The sequence below is a fragment of the Suricata suricatta genome, chromosome 1, assembly GCF_006229205.1.
Source record: "Suricata suricatta isolate VVHF042 chromosome 1, meerkat_22Aug2017_6uvM2_HiC, whole genome shotgun sequence".
Lineage (NCBI taxonomy): Eukaryota > Metazoa > Chordata > Mammalia > Carnivora > Herpestidae > Suricata > Suricata suricatta.
Window position 1 is genome coordinate 174289697 of NC_043700.1, and position 12086 is coordinate 174301782.

General features: G+C 46.1%; 1 long non-coding RNA gene across 1 annotated transcript; it reads right to left on the reverse strand.

Moving 5' to 3' along the window:
• Window positions 1–275: 275 nt before the first annotated feature.
• On the reverse strand, window positions 276–11844 carry LOC115285861. The gene is made up of 3 exons (XR_003905722.1): window positions 11763–11844; window positions 6470–6669; window positions 276–562 (listed from the first exon to the last, which is right to left on the reverse strand). It is a non-coding gene; the product is annotated as an uncharacterized LOC115285861 (long non-coding RNA).
• Window positions 11845–12086: the final 242 nt, after the last annotated feature.

The window sequence follows — 12086 nt, forward strand, 5'->3', positions numbered from 1 at the left end:
TGAGAATCATCGAGGAGTTTTTTTAAAACCCAGATTTCCTGGGCCAGACCAAGTAAGTCTGAGCCTCTGAGGTTAAGAGTCAATACTCGCAAAACTCCCCTTTAATTCAAATGCATGGCCAAGCCTGAGAGTGCATATCTTCAACACTCCTAAACAGGTCTGGTGGGGGCTGGAGAAATTGGAGCTCTTTAACCTAGAAATGTCTCCAAGGAAGTGAGGGTGGGGCCTCTTGAGGAAGAAGGACCAGATGAATAGCATAAATGATGGAACAAATATACGGTATGGCCAGCCACTGCATTTTTATTCCCCACCGTCAAGGACTGCAGAAATGACACAGAAGTGCATAATCGCAACCACACTGTGACAAATGCCGTATTTACGTACCCCAGGTCACAGCAGCAGCCTAGAAGAGCCAGAATTACTCTTCTCAGCTGGGTCCCAGGAAAGGTGACACTGCAATGAATCTTCAGGAAGTCAAGAGGAGATCTCTGTTCATTGGTGCTGCCAGGAAGGTGTGGCCACTCCAAGAGGTGGGGAAGCAGAGACTAGTTGGCCCTGGAAGCTGAGAGGATGCAGAGGAGAATCTTACACTGAGGACAGGACACGTAGAGGAGAAATAACAACCCCTGAGGCCCTAACCAAGCACCCATCTTATGTATCTCTCAAGAGACTGTGTACCCAAGCTTCAGACAAAGCTGGGCCTGCTGGTGGGGGGCTAAGTGGCTCCAGCAGGGAGTCAGCTGGCCATTATAATGAAGGTGCTATTTAGACCTCTGTTTCTGGAAATCCCAAGTCCTGACCCCATTGGAATAGCTGCTGAGCCTCCTGAAATTTTTCTTCTCAACGTGCAGTCACAGGAGGCACAACCAAAGTTGTTGGTCCCAATGTCATCAGCATAACGGGGGGCTTCCTGAAAATGCAGAATCTTGACACCCATCCAAACTTTCTGAATCAGAATCTGCATTTTAACGAGAGCCCCAGCTAATTCCTAGACACATTCAAGTTTAAGAAGCACTGTTCTAGTACCTTCTCGTCCCAGGGGGATGAATATATTCCCAATCAGTACATGTATTAGAATGCAAAGTGTCCTTTGCATGTTGGGCCAAGATAGCCCTGATTGAGGGGCTGGCAGCCAGCAGAAATTGACAGCCTTGCCACAACTGAACATAGCATATATTAGAGAACATAACAATGTGTATGAGCAGAACCCAGGGTCATGAGCAAGGAGCTTGCATCAGGAACAAGTGTACTTTGAGTTCAAGAGTAGACCTCCATTCTTGGACCTTTTCACCAAAGAATGTTTGCAATCCATAAATGTTGGCACAGTCAACAAAAATGCAACTATGGATCTGCCTCCAGCCACCTTCTCCTCTCCCTCATTTGTGACACTCAAGGATTTGTGGACTTGAAGACAAGACCAGGATGCCACAGCCTTGCTTTGCCTGGTCTCAGGGGCCTGAAAGGCCCAACAGATGCCCACACAGGAGCCCTGGGTACACAGGCAGAGCCATAACTGGCTAAGGAAGATGGAGGTTCCTGGGTACATGCTGATCGCCCTGCCTGCTAATGACTTTTCCTCTTGTCAATGACCTCTTTGCTTCAGAATCCCCAGTAAACTGCATTCCTGACCAGAGATGTCAGAGGGACCTCATGTGACCTGCCAGCCACTGACTTGCTCCTGAGGTTGGAGGAAAAAGCTGGGAAGCTGCCCTCACCTTCCAGCCTGCAATAACCCCTTGCTCACTCGGAGGCCATCACTTGGCTCCAGGGTGCCTCTGGCAAACTGTGCTCCTGGAAGACTAGACCCACAAGAAGCCTGTCATTTCTGAGCATGTGTCAGGGTATGAGGAGGGAGAATGTGGTGTGGCCACAGGGGAAGCTGAGGTCGGGGAGATGGCCCTACATGAAGAAGGGAAAAGGGACGTAGTCCACAGTGGACCTGAAGGGGGGTTGGAAGTAAGAATTTCTGAACCCCAAAATTATCCTTGTAAGGCACTGGGAAGTGTCAATTCTGAGAACCATGAGAGGGACTGTGGGGTCAATGACAACTCCGCAAGCCAGCCACAAGCATTTGGCTCAGTTACATGAGCTGGATCCATCCCAGCACTACCCCTTCCAGAAGGACTCTCTGATTCCCTCCCCCCAGCTTCTTTGTTGGCGTTTATTGCTGAGACTCCTAGTCCAAGAGAAGACAAATCTCAGCTAAGTTCTTCCTGCAAGGTTTCATTGAATTTCAGGGCAACAGAAGCCAAGACAGACGGGGCTTTATAACTACTGTTTGAGCTCAGTACCCCCACCTCCCTGACAGAACTCCAGGTGACACGAGACTGTGGCACCTCTGTTCCCAAAGTGGTGCCTGTGACCATGAACTTCCCCCAGAAAGGCACGTCCCAGCCATCTCCTCTCATGACAATACAGATCCAACTGCTCTTGGTCTTCTGAAGCAAAAGGAAAATTTCCTCCGGCCTAGACTGAGACCGTGTTGTTTTTCTGATCCAAAATGATTGGGAGTCTCATTGCCTGTAAGAGAAACCCCACTGATCCATTAATCCAACAACCAATTGGCCTACTGCCTGCAAGAAAAAGCCCATTTCTCCCTTGGACTATGGTCTTGACCACCTGCCTAATGTAAGATACAGCCAGCGCATTTCCAAAGCCTGGGTTTTTTCTGTCTGAAATGAACTGCATGGTCACCACAGTGTCCTTGTCCAGGCCAGGTCTTGGTCACAGTTTCCCTTTGGCATTAGGAGCAGAGAAGATCAGGCTTTCAATCTCCTGTGACCAAAAGTAAGGTAAGCGGACACACAGCCCCTCAAAACAAGCAATAATTTTCAGTTGCAATGTTGCATAAATATGGATTGCCAAAGGAAAACATTTTTTTAAAGTTTTCTTGGTTTTATTTTTTTAGTGTTTATTTATTTTTAAGAGAGAGTGAGCCAGGAGGGGCAGAGAGAAAGAGAGAGAGAGAGAGAGAGAGACAGAGACAGAGACAGAGAATCTGAAGCAGACTCCAGGCTCTAAGGTGTCAGCACAGAGCCTGATGCAGGGCTCAAACCCATGACCTGAGCCGAAGTCGGATGCCTAACTGACTGGGCCCCCACAGCATCCCAGAAAATGTTTTCTGACTCAGCAAGGATACAACACTGGGAGCATAATATTATTATTGCATAGATGATGATAATAATGATGATCACTAATAGAATATTTAAGTATTCTGCATTTAGTGACTTGTCTAAGTGCAGACTTTAGTCTGGATTTCAGTGACTTCATGCTTTTTGGATTCCCTGTCCCCTCAGTGGTGGGAAAGCACTCACATAAGGATTAAGATCTCCCCCCAAGAGGTCCTTCTCAAAAGGAATGGAGAATGTGTCCCTCTAGGAAAGTATTTCCACTGGCCTACCTCCTCCTAGGACCTGGCAGGGCTCCCACCTCAGTAACTTACTATCCACAGGCACTTGTTACAAATATGTAACAAATATGTGCCCTGTGCCAGGCATGGAGTGGGTCCTTCGTGTACAAGAATGTATTTCATTCTCAGAGCAATTCTGGGAAGTGGGTCCTGTTATTATTCTCTTCTCACAGACGAGGAAACTGAATTTCATTTTTTAAAAAATTTTATACGTTTATTTATTTTTGAGAGACAGAGAGAGACAGTGTGAAGAGGGGAGGGACAGAGAGAGAGGGAGACACAGATCCAAAGCAGCCTCCAGGCTCTGAGCTAGCTGTCAGCACAGACCCCGATGCGGGGCTCAAACCCACAACCGTGAGATCATGACCTGAGCCGAAGCCGAAGCTGGCGCTTAACCGATTGAGCCACCCAGGCGCCCCGGAAACTGAATTTCAGAGATGTTAAATGAGTGTCAGAGGCAAGAGTCAAACCCATGCCAGACTCCAAGCCCATTCTCCTAGCCATGGCACTGAATAACCTCCAAAATGGGGCCACATCACCAAGGGCGGGAAAACTTCACACCCTGTAATTTCCAGGCCCAACTATATTTAAAATATCCTGTGCTTTGTTCTCGTAACAACACTTGAGCTTGTCAGATATGTGTCTTGATTTAGGTTTTGGCAATATGCTGACTCTAACTCCTTGTTTTCCAGGCTTGCCTCAGCAAAATCTGCAACGTGGCACTTTCAGAAATACAGATCCCAGCGTCTTACCCCAAATTTGTAAGTCAGAATTTCCAGGAGACTCAGAGAATCTGCATTTCTAAGACAAATTCCCCGGCATGCCTAGTCCTCCCTGATGCTGAGATGGGTGGGGGAGGGGAGCATGGATAAAAGATGGGTGAGTAATGGTTCTTACCTTCAAGAAGCACGTGTTCCAGTGACGAGGCAAGATGGATTCAAATCCCACAAAATGCCCCAATTGGATAATAAGCTGTGTGGTCCTCATTCCGGAACAACTTATTCAGAAAAGGGGCAAATAAATAAATAGTAGACGAGAGGATAGAGGCAAGATTCAGGGAGGGCTGTTTGGAAGAGGTGGAACTTGAAGTGGGCTTTGTAGGACTGGAGGAAGGAGGGACTGCTCTGGAACAGAAAGAACATCAGCAACAAAAGCCTGGATAGGAGAATGAGCTTGGTATTTTTATGAGGCGGGAAGCAGGTCAGACATCCAGTCTGGCAGTGTGGAGAGAGAATGTGCAGAAAGTAATTAGCCTAAACAGGGAAGTTTCTGGCAAAAGTTTGGCTTGGATATGCAGAGCACTAGTGAGCCACCGTGAGCTCTGGAGTGAGCGGTCATATGATACAACATGTGATTAAGTAAGGTGGTGACTTCTGCTCCCCAGTTCCTTGAGTTATGATCTCAGATGAGAGTTAATATCTCCAATTGGGAAGGGAGACTACACCAGAAAACACCCTGTGGTGCCTTAAATGCTGAGGCCCCCTGAGGCCTTAAGTAGGGCTTTCTCAGCAGGGCTCCTGAACCTGCGAGATCTATCTTCACGTGAGGTGCCGGGCTCAGGAGGTATTTGAGGAGTGGGGTGGTGAGGCTGTGCACACCCATTCTCTAGATGGAGAGGTGAAGAGGGAAGGGAGTGTTGGTACACACATGTCGTATGTATACATTTATCTTTCAGAGGGAGAGGCTTTAGACAACATCAGCAAGTGGCAGAAATTCAGCATAAGCAACCTTAAGCGATTTGATGTGCCTCTAAAGTATTTTGGCATCAAAGCCTTATCGACCATATGGAAAGAAAAAGGTGTCAAAAGAGGAGAGGCTTGTATTTGAAAGAAACCAGGAGCCCGGCCTGATTGCCCTGATGTATGGCAGAGTTGAGTCAAAGCTTTCTGCAGAAAAAGGGGGACATTCAGAGGAACCTGCTTCCTTGGGTTGCAACAACATTGTGTGTCAAATGAGTTGTCCTCAAATGTAGAGGCTGAGTTGATCAAGACTCTTGGTTTAAGTGACAGAAACCCAAATTCAAAGTAGTTCAAACAAGAAGGAAATGTACACGCTCAAATGCTAGAGTCATTTGACATCAGGCGCAGTTCAAATCTGGGGCACTCTCGTGATCTAATCAGGGCTTTCTCTGGTCGTCTCTCTGCTCTGCTTCCCCCTGCGTGGCCTCTTTCTCTGACACTGTTCTTCCATGTTGCAGAGAAGGGGATGACCATTGGCACCAGTCAAGGTCCTTCAGAAGGAGGGAGACCTTCCTCTCTCAGGCCCATGATGGTCCTTGGCCCACTCCTGGACCAGTCACTGTGTCCTGTAAATGCGGGACTCTGGCTTGCTCCCTCCCTGAGTTTTATGTCACTTATGTGGGGGGAGGAAGGCTGTCCTTTAATTGACAGCCCATCAGAATCCCAAAGTGCTGGGAGGAAGGGACCTCCCTGCAAGGAAAAATCATGGGGCAGAAAAAAGAGTCAGATATTCATGACAGTGCTGTAGGGATTGAGTCCAGAGAGGATGGGCCTGGAAGACTTCCCAGGGACATGGGCACTGAGAAGACAATGGGGTGTTAAGGTGCAGGTTGGCTTGAGTGAAGACTCTAGAAGGAGCCCAAAAAGATTGCCATCAATCTGGCTCTTTAAATGTCCATTTCCTCTCCTTGTACCTTTTTGTGCTGACCTACTGGCTGGATTAATGCTGCAACTAGTAAGACTGGTGGGCACTTAAAAGTCAGAATCATGATTATCTTCGGCTGTAATTAAAACAACAACAACAACAACAACCCTGGGGCACCTGGGTGACTCAGTCAGTTAAGCTCAGGTCATGATCTCACTGTTTCTGAGTTTGAGCCCCACACAAGGCTCTCTGCCAGCAGCACACAGCCCACTTCAGATCCTCTGTCCCTCCTCTACCCTCTACCCCATCTCCCTACTTCTATCTCAAAATAAATAAATGAACTTAAAAAAATAAACCCCCCAATATTTCTCTCCTCCTATAAAATATGAAAAAAAAAATCAATTGTAACTATCCTTTCCTACCGATCTTGTTATGTTGACATTTGTTTCATCTCACCTTTAACAATTCGATGTTTTTATATTTCACACTAGGCTTACCAACCCAGATGGTCCATTCATCATTGTTTCTTGGTTCTATTCTTTCTTTTAGAGTTCATTTTTCTTCTTGTTGAAATATACAGTAATATTTCTTTTTGCAAATGTCTGCAACTGACATTAAGTTTTCATCTTTGTGTGCCAAAACATTTGTTAATTGAGCTGGGGATAAAATCGAGGTGGTTAGTTATTTTCCCTCAGTACCTTCCACATACCTCTCTACAGTGAGGAGTAGTGCAGAGTGGTGGTTACAAGCGTTTGGAGCCAGATACTGTAGTTTGAGTTCCAACTTCCCATCTTACTACCTGTAAGGCCTTGGGCAGGAAGTACTAACTCCCCCTCGCTCAGTTTCCTCACGTGTAAAGGGCATAATAAGAATCTTATCTCACAGAATTCTTGTGAGGATAAAATTAATTAATACACCCACACTGCGCAGTGTGGTGTTGACAGCTCAGAGCCTGGAGCCTGCTTGCAGTTCTGTGTCTCCTTCTCTCTCTGACCCTCCCCCTCCCTCTCTCCTGTATCAAAAATAAATAAAACATTTAAAAAAAAAAAAAAAAGAAGGCTGCGAGATCAACCTGAGCTGAAGTCAGACACTTACCCAATCAAGCCACCCAAACACCCGTGTTCTTACCTACTTTTAAACTTTTGTCCCTTTGTGTTATGTCTTGAGTAAACTCCCTGGCATTATCTTTCATTCAATTCTTTTCATACTGCACCAAATTTAGATTTTATCCAATTCATTAGATTTTTTTTCAGGGATTGTAATTTATATTTCAAAGATTCCTAATTAAGTCTTACAATATAAATATATAATATATACTATAAGTTGTTAATTTTAATAATTAATTACAATTATTTTCATGTCCATCTTTTTTAAAGTTTATTTCTTCCTACTTTTGTTTCACAATTTTTAATTATTTATTTATTTATTTTAGTGTTTTTATTTACTTTTGTGAGATACAGAGAGAGAGAGACAGAGAGAGAGACAGATAAAGCAAACGGGAGGATAGGGGGGAAGAGAGACAGAGAACAGAGGATTCAAACCAGGCTCCACACTGACAGCAGTGAACTACGAGATCATGACCTGAGCCAAAGTCAGATGCTCAACTGACTGAGCCACCCAGGCGCCCCTAATCCTTATTTATTTCATATTATTCCTTCACTTTCTTAAATAAATGCCTTAAACATATTTAGTCTTTTTCAGACTGTTTTATTATTTCCGTTCCACCTGAGGTGATCAATTTAATCAATAGTTGATTTATTGGTTAGTATGTGTTCAAGACAGATTTCTTTGTGTCTTTTGGACTTTTGGTTGACAAAGTCATTTTAAGCTTGATACGTTTCTCTCTTCTCCCTTTTCTTCTTTTTCCCCCCACTCTTTTTGTTTCCTTATCTAAAAGTTCTTCAAGTTCCTCCATCAGCCCTGTCTCTAACTGAGCCTTGTACTGATGAGTGTAGCTCTTACCCATGGACGACGGGGGTGGTTCTCTCAGCGAGACTGTGGCTCACTTCAGGTCCTGGTTCATGTGTTGTGCTGGCCACTGCCCAACAGGTCATTGAGCTTCACCTAACATATAGACCCAAGCAGTGGTTGCAGGGAGCCTTAATCAGCCTCTTGTCTAAGTGGAGAAACTGTAAGTTCTACCTTCAACCTGAAGTCTGGCCCTGTGCTATCTCACCTGGATTATGTTAGTCCCTGTTTCCTGAGAGCCAAACTAGCTTAGTTACACACAGGAGCCAGAGCCTGCCCGTCTCCGCCTGCCTTCGCCCAGGGGCCAGCAGGACCAGGGCCCAGCTTTGCTCACTGCTCTGCACTGCTCTTCTGCTTCTGGTCTACCAAAGTGATTCTCTTACTTGTGAGTTCAGTTAGGCCTTTTTATTTTTTGTTTTTGTTTTTTTAAATATTTATTTATTTTTGGGAGAGCACAAGCTGGCGAGGGGCAGAGAGAAAGGGACAGAGGATCTGAAGTGAACTCTGTGCAGACAGGCTGTCAGCAGCAAACCCAATGTGGGGCTCGAACTCATGAACCATAAGATCATGACCTGAGCAGAAGTCAGAGACTCAACCAACTAAGCGCCCCAGGTGCCCCCCGTTATGCCTTTTTACAGATTTAGTTTTTAAAAGCTTTATAGCTGCTACTGTTTATAGCAGAACGGGTGCCACAGATGGTTGTTTATATTAACACCGTCTTGACCAGCAGTGCTTTTCTCATTTTTTTCTAAAACAATGAACAATTACTACTGTGTTAGAACAAATACACAGATGAAAGGGCCACAACTATGAACACCATCTGGGACCTTGGTCAGCCTCATCATGCCAGAGGCTGACACCAAGATGCTGTGGGTTGAGGAAGGATAAGAACTGGAGACACCAACGATGGGCATCTCTTTCCAAGGCATTTCCTTGGGAACGAGCAGAAAGAGATAATGAGAAGTTTCTGTTTTGTTTGATCAGACAGATTGTAATGTGTACAACTATAGACAGTATAAAAACGGGGAATAGGGGGAGAGGTTGGGAGGTGATGTAGGCTTCAGATTAAGGGCATAATCTTCTACAGTAGTGAGACCTGGGTTTGAATCAGAGCTCTGCCACTCACTCCGTCCTTAACGTCCTAGTTCTGTAAAATGAGGATAATGATAGGATCTATGTCATGGGGTTACTGAGGGGATTAAATAAGAGAGTGTATGTGCTGAACACAGTACACTGACTGGCACTGGATAAACGTGTAGTAACTGTGGACCACGCTTGTGATTGGTGGTGTGGTGGCTCCTATTTTATGTGTCAACTTGTCTAGTCCCTGATGCCCTGATATTTGGTCAAACATCCGTCTAGATGGCACTGAGAAGATACTTTTTACATAAAATAAATATTTGAAAGAGTGGACTTGGAGTAAAGATTACTCTCCATAAAATGACTCATCTACCTTGTTAAAGGCCATAAGGGGAAGAGACGCAGGCCCACCAAGGAAGACTGCCTTCAGACTGGAGCAGCGACCTCGGGTCTTCCCTGGGTTTCCAGCCTGCTGGCCACCCTGCACATTTCATACATTCCAGCCCCCGCAGTCATGTGAGCCAGTTCCTGAACATAAACTTCTCTGTCGACTCAGAAAGATAGAAACAGATATAGATCATATATAGATATATGTATCCATATATGTTTACACACACAGACACATATACATCCTATTGGTGGTTCCGCTTCTTGGGAGAACTCTGACAATACAGATGGTGGAAGAGGCAGAATCATAAACAATAGCTGGCTTTCTTGAGGAGTCAGCACACTAGTGCCCTGGACAAGCAGAGGAACTCCCTAGAGAGACCTCTGGGATGGAGGGGAAGTGAGCAGGGTGGGTAAGCAGCTAGTAGAGGCTCATGGGAAGTCTCCCTGGAAGCACCCAGGCCTGCTGAGGTCACAGACCACGATCTGTGATGTGCCCATCTGTGGAACACGGACCCTGGTATGCAGATAGGACAGCCTAAGCAGAGGGCTGATTTCTACAGCAAAGGGAACTGCGTGTCTGTTAGCAAGTGAGGAGGGAAGGTTGGTGAGAGGGCGGAGGCTGGAGCACGGCCCTCCTTGTCGGAGCCCTCCTGAAGGCCTGCCTGCTCCTTGGGTTGGAAGGAGAACCAGACAGAGGATTCTCACTGAGGGATGACGACTGGTCGTCTTTGGCATCGGCGAGGTGTTTCTCAGCTGTTTCCCTCACACACCACCCAGGAAGGTTGTCAACACACTAGCTGAGGTGTGAAGAGCCAGAGTGACTGCCTCCAAGGTTACACACCCAAGGAGTCATACAAGCTCAGAGTGCTTGAGCTGGAAGAGTCTGGCAAAGGCCAGAGAGGTCTCACGGCCAAGACACAGACCTTGAGAGTCCCAAGCCTGTATGATCAGAAATCAGAGTTCCAATTTCTGGGTTTGAATCTGAAGGGTCATGAGTGACACAGAAAGTTGCCCAGAGATAATTTGTGACTGGGCAGCATTCAGCCTATTTAAGCAATTCGAGGACATTTGCTTCCCAATTCTTGGCTCCTTTGACCTGTGAGGCAGCCCTCAGCCAAGGAGCAGATGTGTGAGAGAGTCCCTTTCCTCCAGGTCCCCTTCACCTTCCACCCTGGGGGGGCTTGTCTCCTGGGCTGCACACCAGGCCTATGTCCCCTCACTTCTGGGCTGTCTTCCTTTTTTTTTTTTTTAATGTTTTATTTATTTTTCAGACAGAGACATAGCATGAGTGGGGAGGGGCAGATTGAGAGGGAGACACAGAATCCGAAGCAGGCTCCAGGCTCTGAGCGGTCAGCACAGAGCCTGACGCAGGGCTTGAACCCACAAATGTGAGATCATGACCTGAGCCGAAGTCAGAGGCTTAACTGACTGAGCCACCCAGGCGCCCCTGAATTGTCTTCCTTTAGCCTAGTGCCTGGAAAGGCCTTAAAGCTCAGCTGGTGAGTGTGAGGCCGGGTCCTCTGCTGCAGCTGGGAAGGGGGCAGATGTAGGGTCACCTCAGCCTCTCTCCCCAGCCCAGCAGGTGGTAGGAAGGGCCAGGCAAACCAAAGGGGTGCTGGCTGCTGGAACTTGAGTCAGGGGACTACTCAGCCCCTCACCCCCAGGACCATAAACATTTCACAGATTACTTCTTTGAGATAAAGCTCTGAAAAATCAGTTGATATACAAGTTTAGTAATATAGGAAGTGCTTATTTATTAATTTAAGAAAATTTTAATGTTTATTTACTTTTGAGAGAGAGAGACTGAGCATGAGTGGGGGAAGGGCAGAGAGAGAAGAAGACACAGAATCTGAAACAGACTCCAGACTTGAGCTGTCAGCCCAGAGACTGACGCAGGGCTCGAATTCAGGAATGGGAACTCGAGATCATAACCTGAGCTGAAGTCAGTCACTTAATGGAGACACCCAGGTACCCCAGCCTAGGAAATGTCTAAACACCATTCTATGTAGCTGGAGATAGGCTTAAATACTGGCTGTCCTCTTTTCTCCATATGTGACAACCTTGAACAAGTTAGCATTCTCAACTATTACTTATTATATTTAGACTTAATGTAAGAGGAATTGTGGGTTCTAGGCTGCAGTTAAAGGGATTTCTTGTGACTAGGTATGATGCCAGGCTTCGTGCTGATGGGTCAGGGATTGGTTTGCGTGTGTTGGTTTGCTTAGGGGTAGTTATTTTTATGTGACTATGGAAAAAAGGAGTTTTGTGTACAAGTATCTGAAGAAAGGAGAACAGTGTATGCGTTACTTACGACCCTTTGTGTTGCTCCCAAGAAAAGACCATTTAAAATGATCTTAAGCAAATATTGGGAGTTGATTGTGTGGATTCCAAGGTGTCCTCTGAAGTCCAAGGTCCTCTGAAGTGGAATTTCGGGAAAGATCTAGAACCAGGAACTAGATGGGACACTGTCAAGATTCTGTCTCTTCTCTATGGTCCTCTCTGTGCATGTATTCTAACTTTATCATCTGTAAGCCAGCTTTCTTAGTGTCTCCATCCACCTGGTAAAACACAGGCTACTCAGAGCCCCTGGATATTTATTAGAGGCTTAGCTCCCGCAAGTTCCAGCTTGGAAACT